At 34.6% G+C, this 15,216-nt stretch overlaps 1 long non-coding RNA gene across 1 annotated transcript; it reads left to right on the top strand.

Annotated features, from left to right (window-relative positions):
• The first annotated feature begins 5,353 nt into the window (after positions 1 to 5,353).
• On the top strand, positions 5,354 to 11,485 carry LOC127851585 (uncharacterized). The gene is made up of 3 exons (XR_008035831.1): positions 5,354 to 5,692; positions 6,591 to 6,990; positions 10,706 to 11,485. It is a non-coding gene; the product is annotated as an uncharacterized LOC127851585 (long non-coding RNA).
• The last annotated feature ends 3,731 nt before the right edge of the window (positions 11,486 to 15,216 follow it).

Raw genomic sequence — 15,216 nt, 5'->3', positions numbered from 1 at the left:
CACCAACTCCAACCACAATCAACGCCGTATATCTTTTTTTTTGAAGATATTTCTTGTTTGTATTAGTATTCCATTATGAAAAGTTGTTTCATTTTTCTTCTATATTTTGAAAATAGTGTATCCATGTAGGTTTATACTAAAAAAATAAATTACCTAAATTCAAAAAAAATAAAAAAAACAACTATAAAATAATGGTACCACGTGGCTATGTTATCATCACGTGGTTGATATTGATGGCAGGGATTTGATCCAGCTATGCTGGTTCCAGTCAAATAGCTGCGCGGAGGTTGGTCTTACTGATGTCTTACACGATCGCCGCCACATTTGGAGTCTGGACGCAAGGATGAAACGGGGGATCGTCTGAATAGCCTCCGCCTGTCCGTGTAGCTTCTCCCGCAGGCTCACGGGACGTAGCCTTCATTCTCCTTCAGTGGTCAAGCACCTCACCAATAGATGGCCCAATCACAGAGGAATCTTCGTTTGTCCAGGTATAAGTGCATAGGTGTGTGTCGGAGCATAGGTCCTAGATATAAAGTTGCAATTGCATATAAACATTTAAATACCAAAATGAGAATTTCAAACACACTACGATCAGGCAAGGAATTTAACGATTTAAATAACCCAGTGAGGCTTTTATCTATAAAAACATTAATGACAATCATCGCGGTCTTTCAATACGATTCGTGTTTTACATGTACATGCATTATGATTTCTCCGTGAAAAATATATAACATACATGTACTTCGATATATAAAGACTATCAGAAAAACTAGTTTTTAGTTCTTTGAAAGATTTTTCCGAATACCGTTCAGATTTCCGATCTGAGTCTTTGTAACCAACATCACGACCTGACTATCAAATAAGACTTCTTCCCACAGCGCGCATAGATTAAATTATATACGTAATATAGAAAAAGGCACAGAGCAACACATCTAGGTTTCTTACCAACGTGCGATACCTCAGATCTGGTTACGATTACCGGTATACTGGATATGTTTCCATACGTTTGCTAGTTCTTTCCTGATGTTCCAATAATTGTAATTTCAGTTTGATTGTTTATCATTTATTTGGACCGTGCTCTGTGAAAAGGGAGTTTAATGCAAGTGCGTAAAGTTTCGTCCCAGATTAGCCTGTTCAGTCCGCAGTCTTCTTCTGTGAACACCAATGTTAACACTGATTGCCCTTTTGAAGCTTTTATCCATTTGGGTTTGCACTGTAAACATTTTTTGTAGTTCGGTTGTAATTGCCGAATGAAATAGTAAACCGTTGTTTGCTCCAAGAACAAATTACCCAATACCGACTAAACTCATAAATTAAATTGGTTTGCATGTTGAAATATGAGAAACTTACACAGACTTGTTCACATTTTTGCAAAGAAAAATAACACTCCTGACCAAAAATTTTAAAAGTATACTTTCGTTTATGGACTATCATCAATCAAAATCGATACAATAATTATGTGTTTGTAATGATTTCCATCGGTAACTTGCAAGATACGCGTTACTAAAACTGTTTTTAAAATATGCTTTAATGTCTCAATGGATAGCCCAGTGGTAGCGGTATAATTTCCAGTGGAAGTATAGGTCCCGATCAAGTTAAAAAAATGCAGGTGAAAACATGTTTAACGTTGAAAAAACACAAGGATAAAATTTTAGAAGAAGTAGTACCTGAGAATAAACGAACGTCGAGTTTAAATTTCAATTGCAAATAATATGTCACTGTACAGCAGAAAACGTCTTCATGTACACAAGACATTTATACTGTTGGGAAATTCCCATTTGTGTGTTTAGATTCCTTCAAACGACTAATTTTCACAATTTAGACTCTGCAAAAATTCAAGAACAGGTATCATTATCGGTGTAAACTTAATCGTTATTACATTTCAAAGAATAAAACACTATTTAATTGATGGAACCATATATAAATCGTTATTTGATATACAGGGTGCAGCATCAACGGGATTTCAAGGGTTTACCCATGGGCTGGAAAGAATGTAAACACACCGTTAAGATCTTTATTTTTGCAAATATCTCAAGTTAATGAAAAAACATTCGCAAAATCTGTAGTGCATATAAGACAGTTTTTCTTGCAGTTTGTGTCGATATCTAAAGATTTAAGAATAAATCTTTGAATACGTCTGTAATCATTGCCAACATTTCACGTTGCGTGCAGCATAAGTGTACATGAATGCTCTACACATCAAAATGTTCGCCAAGAACACAGGCTTATTAGATCTAAATAAAGTAATTCTGATGTATTTCACATCGTCATAAGCAGCATAAAAAAATCTGTCTTTTATGCACTAAATGAAATTCTTAGGAACATTGCTTTTAAAAGTTATTTGAAATAAAGCATCACTGTTTAGGACCAAGTTTAATTGTGAACCCCACAAAGACACTTGGTCCTGCACCCTGTCTATTCGTAACATTCATAGTTCACATCAACTGCTGGATTGAAATTGCGATAGTAAAATATTGACATTTAAATCGTATATACTCTCTTTAAAGTATAGTCGTTGAATTAAGATTTTCATTTACTGACAATTTGTGTAAAACTAACAGTATAATTGGAGCTATTAGCGTCATTGTATACCGAAGCGTCGCCTGACAGAGAGAAAATCCGTTGCATACAAACATTTCATTTTTTATATCTCAAAGTTAATTATGGACTGAGTCAATATTTATCGTGCAGGTGTGAAGTTACAATGGTGTTTGGGCGAGATATGCATTTTTTATATGGCATTTAGTAATAAATTAGAATATTTAAACGAGTTTGTTTAAAGTTATATTTTATTGAGTTACTTTTAGTGTTAACAGATCGTGTTTATAGTCGTCAAACAATATAAAATATCTGAAAAATTGCTTTTGACAGATAATTATTAAACAAATCAGATGTTTGTTATATCAATACAACAAAAAACACACGTCAAATTCACCTACTATATAAGCAATATTCGTTGTATTTAGTTCCTAATTTATACAAAAGTTGGAACAGGCTTATAAATCACGTCACATCTAAATCTTTATTACAACTAAAAACATACACTCTATAAACAACTCATATAATATAGATCGACGCGTGTTATTTAAAAGGGAGACATATAAAATGTAATATGTGTCATCATTAAATTATAAAGCAAAACCTTTTATGTGCAAAGCTGTGAGATTATTGAATATAAAATACGCGTAGTTCTCAACCTGTTTGACAAAAGCTATTGCTTTATGATAGTGACAGTAAAATACGACTTGTCAACCAATTGACGTATACAAGCAAGTATGTAACAGTATAATACGCTTTGTATGTGTACATTTATATCACAGTGTCCCGTTACAGAACGTCTTGCACATTGTAAACATTTCAAATTAGTTTATAAAAGGCTAAACATTTCAAATTAGTTGATAATTAATGCACATTGAAAGTCTGAAATTTCACACGTTTTACGCGCCTGAATTTATAATTGAAATATTCCATATCCCATAATTAAGACATACAATATAATTAAACGATGTTGTTTGAGTAAGCCCTCTCCCCTAAAGTAGTAATCAGTTAGCCACGAACATTTTCAATGTGTAATGGCCATCTTAAAACAAATAAGCATTTAAAGTGCTAAGCATAACAATGTATATTGCTTATCACAGACGTAGGCACCTTTGATCAGGTGTTCCATCCGTATCCTCATTTGCGGGGGCAGCAATGTTAATTGAGTACTGCTCATCTGTGATGGCTTCCAGTTTGGTTCGTAACGACTACAGTTTTTTTGTGCCGCTGTGCTCAGAGATCGGACAGGACCTTGTTCTTTTCATGTGTCTGATTCCTGAATTTCAAAATATGTAATTTCCATAGTGACAGAGCAGGCATGTCCTTGCAAATAACTTCAGATGGGAGCAACCACATATTGTTTCCATTTTATGCATTTGTTTGCCAGATATTTGAACTTAGATTTTGTCCTAACGTGGACTTCACCAGCCATATGTCTTCCCAACGGACTGTGAGTCCTGCTCAATTGTTCGTTGTCGGTTCGGGTATTACTTTCAAGTATCTCGGGCACTCATAAGCATACTAAATGAACCCCGTGCACGGAAAAATACTCTTAAAGGCACCCGGCCATACTCCGGGGTACTTTTTAGCAGTACCTGAGTCGACAAGGTCCAATTTAATCTAAGTTCTAGCAGTACCGTCTTTTTTGGAGGTAGCTGTTGACTACATTTTTGCTCGGAGTTTTGTCCGAATCACATCTGGCCAAATTAGCCATCCTATGAGGTCGATAATAATTCCTCAACAGATGGGATCTTCAGGGATATTTATGTTTGTGTATGTTAACTTTGTTTAATTCCGTATTGTATGTGATGTGTAATTACAATGTGAATGACTGTCAAATCGAGTAATGCGTGTTTGCAATGTATTTTTGTGGTAGACAGATCAATTCTAGTAAATGTTTTTTTAAATTTGCTGTTTTGTGACCGCTTTACGTTAGACTTCAGCGAACAGGCCTCGATTCATTCCTTAAATTGGGAATCTTCTCCACAGTTTGATACGAAGGTTTTGCAAATCGGTAGAATTTTGATGGAGTAGAGAGCTTCTGAAATTGGATGGTGTGCCGAGATCAGCAATTCAATGGTCGAAGTCACATACCTTATATATAAAAACCACAAAAGGTGTACCATCTGGGGATGTGGTTACTGCGGGGGGGGGGGGGGGGGAAGAAGAATCGAATGCTAAGTGCTTGTGAACAAGACTTCTTAAAAAGTATCGTCACACATAAATCAATTAAATTAAATTGCTTGAGCTTCATATCAAAACATTCAGGCATGCGTGCACAAATCTTTCATAAGAAAATTATTAATAATTAGGTAATTTGAATGGTAAAACAGGTTGGGCCTATACTTAGATAAAGGCACTTATCGTTATTTTGACACAACGATGACAGTTCATTGTTTTATATGAGTTTATAACAAAAACGTTGATTGCATGTCTTTTTACACTGAACAAAGGAGCAGAGATTTGGGCCAATTCCGATGAAAGTGATCAATCTTATCGCTGATTTAAATCAAGATAACATGACAGTAAATCAAGCCTGTAACTTGACGGCTTGACATGCACTAATTATCCACTTCTTTACAAGACGTGTATTGGAACTATACTATAACACATGTTTATTAAAGACTCGATAATTTCAAACTAATGGACACGTTGTTGGCATAAAGGTAAAATGTTAAAGCTGTCACAACAAACAGTTCGACCAATGGAAACATGGAACACATATATGAGAAAACAAAAAATAGTGTGTGCTAGGAGACATATACATTAAAAGTCTGTTAGTGAAATGAAGGAGACTATTTACTGTTAGTGAAATGAAGGAGACTATTTACTTATTGGGATTGGCGATTAGCTTTTTGAAAACGTATGCGGTAATACTCTTTCAACGCATCTCAACCAGTGAAGAAGGTTTTGAATAACATACAGGACCCTAGTGGGTATTGCGGCAAGTTGCAGAGGGCGTAAAATTAGGCTTGCTGTGATGGTAATGTGTTTCTTTTTGCAAATTTCAATGTAAGTGGATGACAAATTACGCGACACACGACTTGAGTGGGGACATTCACAGTATCGCGTTGCCGGCACGGTTAACAACATAGTTAAAGTCATCGAAAAGGCAGAGTTGGACGTGATCGGATACAGTGCGTATAGGACAGAAGTAAGCGGTGATTTAAAACAAGTTTATATTTCAAGAACAATTAAATTGTTGTGTTTATTAAAAATACAATTAATTTTCTTGATGTATATTGAAGAATTTTAATTAACTTAAATATCGTGTTTAATATTTATCTAAGTAAAAACTATTTATCTCTTTTTTGGCCATTGAGACAAAATGAGCAATGTATAATTTACTAAATAATTATGTTATATCAACTTATTTGTTATTTTCGTTTACTAGATTTCTTTCAATGTTTAAATTTACATTAAAGTTTGCGTAAAAAACTAATAACTTTAAACATTTTAAACAGATGTTTTCATGTGAACATTTAAGTTTAAACATTTAATACTGAATGACTAAAAGACGATGGAAAATCATTACATATGCGTAACCGTCTCCATGGCCTAATGGTAAGGACTAAAGTTACAGCCCCGTACGGGGCACGATCTGACGTGACGGCGCGTAATAAACACTTTACTTGTAAACTATTTATCACATATGGATAAAACTAGTGTAAGAGAGTATATGAAGTCAAGTCGATAAAGCTTTTATAGAAAGTTAAGGAAATAATATAAATTAGCGATATGTTATATTCACAATTTAAAAATTATATAAATAAGCGACATTTTATATTCACTATTTAAAAAAAATAAGGGTTCGATTCTCACATGTATATCTTAAGTTTTAGTTTTTAATTATTTATCGAAGAAACATTGATAATGATAATTAGTATACTCCTTAAAATACTTTCTTATAAAAATCAGAAGTAAATATCGTTAACGTATTTCTATTTGACACGTTTATTTACCAAAACAAATATGTCACAAGATATATGTACGATTGGTAGGGCTGAAAAAATATATCATATCTAAAACGAGTTTGTGTTTTCTCATTGCAGATTTATATTATCCACCATATATATGAACATCATCTGGATAATATAAGAAACAAACGAAATCAAGTATTTCGATTAGAAAGTGAAATCTATATGGACTAAATTGTTTTATATTTCGGTGAGTAACCATTCTGGAATTTACGTTTGCAATGAAGGCATCCATCTTGGACTTGTGACACACACAATTGGTAAAAGGATATATTAATATGTATTAAATATTTAAAACCACAAAAAACAATCCAAAAAAACGATCTCTCAAATCCACTCGTTTTGTGATAGTCCTGCTGTGAAAATAATCGTTCAACAGGATTGATTACCATGGTGACGATGGGTACACGGTGGTTGGTCCGATTGTATTTCTTGCTGCTGGTGGTGGCTATCCTGGTAATGATTTTCACCGAAGGTAGGTTCGCCCCTCGTGATTTTTCAAAGCAAAATGTCAACATTTTCGTGTGTCTTCTTTATTTGCTTAAAAGATTAATGGTAAATGTGTTAAATACGTTTTTAAATGGTTTTATTAAAATATTTATGCATAATTTTATATGACTGTTAGCTTGATGTTTAATGACTTGCAATTAAAAACACATTACATTAGTAATATCACACCATACATTTACGTAACCTATGATAAATTCTCCCTTAAAGATCCCGCGTCTTGTTACAATTGCAAATTGTATAACAAAATGTCGCCATCAAGTCAACTATTTCAAAAACAAATACAACTAAGCAGAATACAAGTATGTCGACGAGATTAATTATTATGTGATTAACAGTTTATGCTGAGTAACAAAAACACAAACAACCAATAGGTGCAGTCTTTATGTTTAATGATGGTGATAAAATCGCAATATGAACCTCGCCATAACGTCGCTTAATTGCTATTGTGCTCTATCTCCATTTTTTTCAAAAATGAGTTTTTTTTATATCGCTGTGTTCGTGAGAACGAGATCTTTAATAAGACGTTATCGGGTGAATGCTGTACTGCACCATCTCCGGGACTTAGAGGAAAGTAGAATTCACGCTCAGATAAGCCTATCAATTGCCAGAATTTACACCACGTGACTGAGTTTCATTTCAGAACTGTAATGATCCATCTCCATGGCGTTCAATGAATAAATATCCATATCCATAACTGATAAAATGCTCTATGTCCCGATAGAGCAGTTCAGCATTAACGATTTTTTTTTACCAGAATGCTCTCCATACATAAAATTGCAAATAACATTAACATATAATTTACTAAAGTTAATATTTAATTATATTCATATTCTCCGTTTGCTGATAAACACTCCGATATATTTTTTCCACATACGTGCATAAATAAATGAGAAAATAAAGGTTAAACCTTTACATGCGTTTTTCTCCAAAAAACGAAAATGGTAAATAGAGCACTATACCAATCAAGCGACGATAAGTTTCATACGATATTAGCCTGTGCTGTATGTCAGAGACGGCTTTTTACGCTGCATGGAAATTTTCGTTTAAAAGGAGTCTCTCCCTAACGAAATCGTTAAGGCGGAACTGCACACGCTTACGTGGGACGACACTTTACGCACACGCATTAAGCACCCGTTTCCCCAGAGCGAGTAATAATGTGAGTCGCGTTCTGAGAAAACGGGGCTTAATGCATGTGCGTAAAGTGTCGTTCCATATAAGCCTGTGCAGTGCGCACATGCTAATCAGGGACGACACTTTCCGCCTTTGGATATTCTTGAAGAAGAGACTTCCTTTAAACGAAAAATACCATACAAGCGGAAAGTGTCGTCCCTGATTAGCCTGTGCGGACTGCACAGGCTAATCTGGGATGACACTTTACGCACATGCATTAAGCCCCGTTTTATCAGAACGTGTCTCATGTTATTTATTGATTCTAACATGCGTTCTTCAAAATAAAATACGCCTGGTATATTTAATGTCTTGACTACAATCACCCATCGAGATAAGCCCACATATACTCAAATGCCTTTCATTCGATAAACGGATAATTCCGATATGCGGGCGTGGCATTGTCTGATTTGACAAGCACTGTTCTGTACAAGGCTTACCTTGCATGTAAGCGGGAATATATGGCCCGTATGTTTGACAGGTTAATATATGGCCCGTATGTTTGACGGGTTAATTCGACTAATTGTCAATTAATTTACAAGCAATGGTTCCAAATCAGGTCGGAATTTCGGTGCGTCGTGCTATCAATGCAGGCGTTTCGTTACGTTTGATGGACCATTTGTTAGGTGATAACGCAGTCATTAACACTGGTAAAAGTGTGTCCAATTGGAATTATCTGTCGACAGACCACCTTGAAATTGGATAAGTATTTATAATTCATTGAAATACGTTATATTGATCGATACAGGAATTTCTCTATAATGTTTCTTAAAAAGAAGCAACTACTAGAGATCAAAATGCACTGTTTTATGTTTCACTGTAATTCCCATCTTGTGCATTTGCAACATTAAAGGAGCCTTTTCACGTTTTGGTAAATTGACGAAATTAAAAAAATATTTCAGATTCGCAAATTTTCGTTGTAGTTATAATATTTGTGAGAAAACAGTAATGCTAGACATTTACCATGCTCTAAAATATCCATTATATGCATCTTTTGACGATTTAAAAACCTGAAAATTATAAAGCGTTGCAACGCAAAACGATTGAATAATTTGGAGAGTTTTGTTGTTGTCGTTATATTTTGTGATACTACGAGGACTGCTTATATGAAGTATAAAATACATAATTTTTTGTATAAGCACGGATGGCCAAGTGGTCTAAGCGATAGACTTTTACTCCAGGGGTCAGTGGTTCGAGTCCAGTTAAGGGTTGCTTTTTTCTTTCTTTAATTTTATTCTTGTTTTTTTTTACTGGAGCTTTCTAGATCCAATGTTTACATTTATCAATATAAAGCATTTAATGACAAACTTCAATACATGACAAAAATCTGTGAAAAGGCCCCTTTAAAGAGAGCAATTTTTACACACTTTATTTCCCATGCTGTGCATTATTTACAATTGATATTGATTTAGTTTACTTTCTAATACATGTATAATAAGAACAAAAATGATTCTGATGAATCACTAAAAAAGGCTTTAGTTTATAATTAGTTTCACCAGAGACGTAGATATCTGCGTCTCTGGTTTCACTGCTATTTGTTAAATATACATTGCAAGGCCTAAAACTAACATATTACTTATGTGTTTCTGATTTCTATACCAAACATATATGATCGTTAGATCTGAATTTCAATACCAAAACATGTAGGATCGTTAGGTCTGAGGTTTTGTATTTTTATGTAAAATACGAATGTAAAATGTGTTCTCCCTGTTGTGTTGGGAAACGAGGTTAAAAAGGTCGGCGTCATGAAACTTGGGTTAGACGAACCATGACAAACTTAACAAACTTTCTTGACCTTATGACCTTATTATGCAGAAAACAGGGCAACAAGTAGTCAAACAGTTGACATTGCAGTGGAATATTAGTTTGATATTTTTTCCTCATTTGTTTTATCGATATCAATGATGGTCGTAACTTCGGAATTGTGTTTCATGTATGTTGAACGATGTGCATACTATGAATTATAATACACTGTATAAAATATTAAACTATGAAAGATCGTAAACGAAAGTGCAGAATTAATTCTAAGTGATATCATAAGGAACTTCGCGTATCTTTCCCGTTTTATGTCAATACCTGACCCTAAATTAAATTATTATTTAATGCACACAGTAACTTGTTTTGTTACTATCGTGGTCATAAACGCTTTAAATAATCATGTTTACTGTATTTCTGAACAAAAATAAGGTCTCGTGCTCGGTAGCTTTCTTGTCACTTTAAATTAAATGAGCCGCGCTTAGAGAAAAAGGGACTTTATGCATGTGCGTAAAGTATCGTCCCTGATAAGCCTGTGCTGTCGGGACAGGCTAATAAGGAACGAAACTTTCCGCGTAAACTGGATTCTGCTTTAGACAAGACTTCATTTAAATCAACAATTCCATAAAAGAGGAAAGTGTCGTCATTGATGTGCCTGTGCGGACTGCACAGGCTAATCTAGGACGACACTTCACGCACATGCATTAATCCGCGTTTTCCCAGCCACCCGGTACGATCTACGTTACATTTATTTTCAGTCAGCGGAGCCAAGTGTAGGCGAAAAATCACGACAGAATCACCAACAACAACAACGCCAGCACCACCAACAACAAAGCTTCATCCATAGTTGCTCAGCAACTATAATGGATTGATCATCATTCTGTTGACAATCATGATCAAAGCATTTTGTAACAAGTTGTTGAGTTCATTAACGTTACGGAGCATTTGAAGAAAGTTTCGTTGTAAATTTCAAATTGTATATTGAATTTTCTAACTGTTGTTACATTGGATAAAATGAATGGACCGGGAAAAACGCTATCTATTCCGAAGGAGCAGTCTATACATTCTTACGTTTCATGTCGCCTGAAGTGATTGGGATTATTTACCTTCGGCAATTCGTTTAAACAACAGTGCCCGAGCAAGCTGCTTTGCATAAAATATCATTGATAAAGCTCACTTCAGTATTCAAAAATATATATCAGCCTCGTTCTGGAAAACTGTTTTTAATGCACGTTCGTAAGGCGTAATTACCGCAGAGGCAAATCAGGGACGACACGTTCCGCTTTTATGGAATTTTTCGTTTGAAGGAAGTCTCTCCTTAAAGAATATCCAGTCTAGGTGGAAAGCGTCGTCCTTGATAAGCATGTGCGGATTGCATTAAGCCCGGTATTCCCAGAACTCGGCATGTGTCTTTGCCGTGTAAGTATTGAGCTTTGTATAACATATATGCGTTAAAAGCCATATTATGTCCAAAGGACATAACATATGTAAAATATTACAGATGTAACATAAAGGTTAACATGTTAATTAAATATATATTCCTCTATTATATATATATATATATATATATATATATATATATATATATATATATATATATATATATATATATATATATATATATATATATATATATATATATATATATATATATATATATATATATGGGTGTGGTAGGTATGTCCAGTATTTATAATTAAAATAATCCTCTAACAGTATTTGATACGATGTAAGGAAAACCGGAAATCTCCCTTTAAATGAGCCGCGTCAAGCAGAAATTGGTTCAGCCGGCTACGCTGGTCGCATACGGCATAAGACCCCATTTCGCATGTCGCGGCTCACATAAGCACCCACAAACTAGTTTAAAGTCGTATATTAAGTTGGGCGATGTCATCATAAGCGTTGCTTATTTTTCTGGCTAAGGGTTGATTATTGAGGTAATAGCAAACGGTTTCGAGTTCAGATGGTAAGAATTAAATCATGAGGGCGCTAGACCGGGTGGTTGCATGGCAAGAATAGGAACGACAACCCGTTGGTTATTACCACAATAACCGTTTTTTAGCCTGGAATTGCATCGTAAGGTGAGAATGTCGTACGATCTTTGATAAGACGGGCCCCGGATTCTTACATGAATTTTAAAGTCGATCGTCTTTATAATATGAGAACTTCTATGATGTACATGTAGATTCCGCTTCATTGCCTCGAGAAAGCATGCATACAGTAAATACGTTTTAAGTCATCACACAAAAGTCATAAACATTTAGGGGAAATCAGTGACGTCACAAGCATTTATTTAATATAATAAGCTAATAAATGTTATCAAACTAAATTCCAAATTTACATAATGAAAACGTTTTTGTGAACTCATATAGATTGTATACCAACTGTACTACTTATATATCACTACTTGACATAAAGCAAACATTTTTTACAAAAGTTTCAGCTAGAAGGCGCGACTAGGCAGGGTCATTTTACTGAACATTTTCTTTGAATATCTGGAACTAATTTCACCCCATTTGGCTCCAAACATGTGTTTTTTTATGATATACCATACTTTTTACACTTCTCAACAGTTCTGTATAGAAAACAAATCGCCGGTCGTCGTAGAACGATATTTTTGTTGTTTTAAATTAAAATATTTTTAGAACGCTCTGAATACCTATACATGCATTTAAATCTAGCAGATATAACTGCACAATAATGCTGATCTGTTATGCTGATTTTCGTAGCTTCCACACAATCCTAATTTGATAAAATACGAAATGTTTTCGGCTGTAAAATATTGCAATTGGCCATTTTAAATTAATGCTTTTGTAATTCCATCTATTTTTCTTCATGTATTTATATGTTTATAAAATTATAGTAACACTAAATATTACTAATTTACAAAATGTTGTATCATGATTGAATAAATTATGTAATCATTCCGTCTGTTGTCAGCTCAATCATATATACCATGCATTTTCTGGACATTGCACATGGAAATGTACAGGAAACAGAAGATAGTTTACTAATTTTAAGCACAGGTGGTTAGCGTGTGGCTATGATATTAATTAGTGAAAACATCATTTTGAATGATAAATAATTATATTATAACGAAAAATTAACTTTTCTGAATAAAAATAAAAGTAAAACACTATCAAATATATATATATATGCAGAGAGCAGCACTCACTTAAAATCACAGGTGGTTAGCGTGTGGCTATGATATTAATTAGTGAAAACATCATTTTGAATGATAAATAATCATATTATAACGATAAATTAACTTTTCTGAAAAAAACAATTCACTATCAAATATATATATATATATATATATATATATATATATATATATATATATATATATATATATATATATATATTTTTTTATAGTGAACAATTTTTTTTTTCAGAAAAGTTAATTTTTCGTTAGAATATGATTATTTATCATTCAAAATGATGTTTTCACTAATTAATATCATAGCCAAACGCTAACCACCTGTGATTTTAAGGGAGTGCTGCTCTCTGCAAATCCTATAATCATTGAACACTAAGTGTATATATAGACAATCCACATTGGACATTATACTATTCACATACAATTTTTATAATATACATAGAATTTACATATTTAATCAGAGTCGTAGATGTTTTTAAGTATGATAATACCATGAGTGTCTCTTAATGGAAACTCACTGACTTGATGACGACCTCTGCAAACATGCATTTTCCTTGTTGTTTTTGTGTCAGCAGTCTTTTGTTCTGTTGAAAATTTGGTTGCTTAAATGCCCATAAAAACTCAAAATCTACGAATACCAGTATTTCAAACAATATTTCAAAAAATAAAGTGAACATGTTTAACATCATTTTTCCTTATAACAACAGCAACAAGGGCTGTTTGTAAAACACGCATGCCCCCAAAATGGGCTGTCAGTTGTACGTTGTGTGAATACGTTAGAGAATGATTGGCAATTCAAAGAAGAATTGCTCGCATTACTCATAGGGATCATCTGCAGGTCATGACCATGTCCCTTTGAACTTTCCTGATCCCAGGCTTAGGAGTTCTTCAGTTATCATCTGGAAACCGTTTTACTGCTTCGAGTCACTGTGACCTTGAACTTTGACCTAGTGACCTGAAAATCAATAGGGGTCAACTGCCCGTCATGACCAATGATCCTATGAACTTTCCTGATACCAGGCTTCAGCGTTCTTGACTTATCATCTGGAATCAACTTTACTGTTTCAAGTCACTGTGACCTTGAACTTCGACCTAGTGACCTGAAAATCAATAGGGGTCATCTGCCAGTCATGACCAATGTCCCTATGAACTTTCCTGATACCAGGCTTAAGCGTTCTTGAGGCTATCATCCGGAATCCATTTCACTGCTTCGAGTCACTGTGACCTTTAACTGAGTTCTGAAAATCAATAGGGGTCATCTGCCTGTCATGACCAATGTCCCTTTGAACTTTCCTGAGCCCAGGTTTAAGCGTTCTTCTTGAGTTATCATCCAGAAACCATTTTACTGTTTAGAGTCACTGTGACCTTGAACTTTGACCTTGCAACCTGAAAGTCAATAGGGGTCATCTGCTGGTCATGACCAATGTCCCTATGAACTTTCCTGACAGCAGGCCTTAGCTTTCTCAATTTATCATCCGTAAACCATTTAACTGCTTCAGGTCGATGTGACCTTGACCTTTGACCTAGTGACCTGAAAATCAAAAGGGGTCATCTGCCTGTCAGGACCATTGTCCCTATGAACTTTCCTGATCCTTGTCCTCAGTAGTCCTAAGCATTCGTGAGCTATCATCCGGAAACCATTTTACTGTTTCAAGTCACTGTGACCTTGACCTTTGACCTAGTGACCTGAAAATTAATAGTTGTCATCTACCAGTCATGATCAATGTACCTATGAACTTTCCTGATCCCAGATCTAAGCGTTCTTGAGTTATCATCCCGAAACCATTTGGTGGACGGACAGACCAACCAACATGTGCAAAACAATATTCCCCCTCTTCTTCGAAAGGGGGCATTAAAATTTCAACACTAGATGTGGTCTTGTAACAAGGTTTTTATGCGAAACAGAATGCTAGTTTTTTTGTGTCAAAATATATTCCATGTGAATTTCAAGCTACGATAAACGAACATTTACGAGCAAACGCAAGGTTGGATTCGGAAGCACGGCGTAGTTCTCATTGTGGCGGGAAATAAACGTGGAATATATTGTTGAAAACAAGATGTGTTTGTGAAACACAATGTCCCCCTATATGATGTTTGACCTTGAAGGAT

Source organism: Dreissena polymorpha, chromosome 11 (genome assembly GCF_020536995.1).
Source record: "Dreissena polymorpha isolate Duluth1 chromosome 11, UMN_Dpol_1.0, whole genome shotgun sequence".
Lineage (NCBI taxonomy): Eukaryota > Metazoa > Mollusca > Bivalvia > Myida > Dreissenidae > Dreissena > Dreissena polymorpha.
The sequence above is the reverse complement of the archived record's forward strand: the minus strand, read 5'-3'. Positions and strand labels throughout refer to the sequence as shown.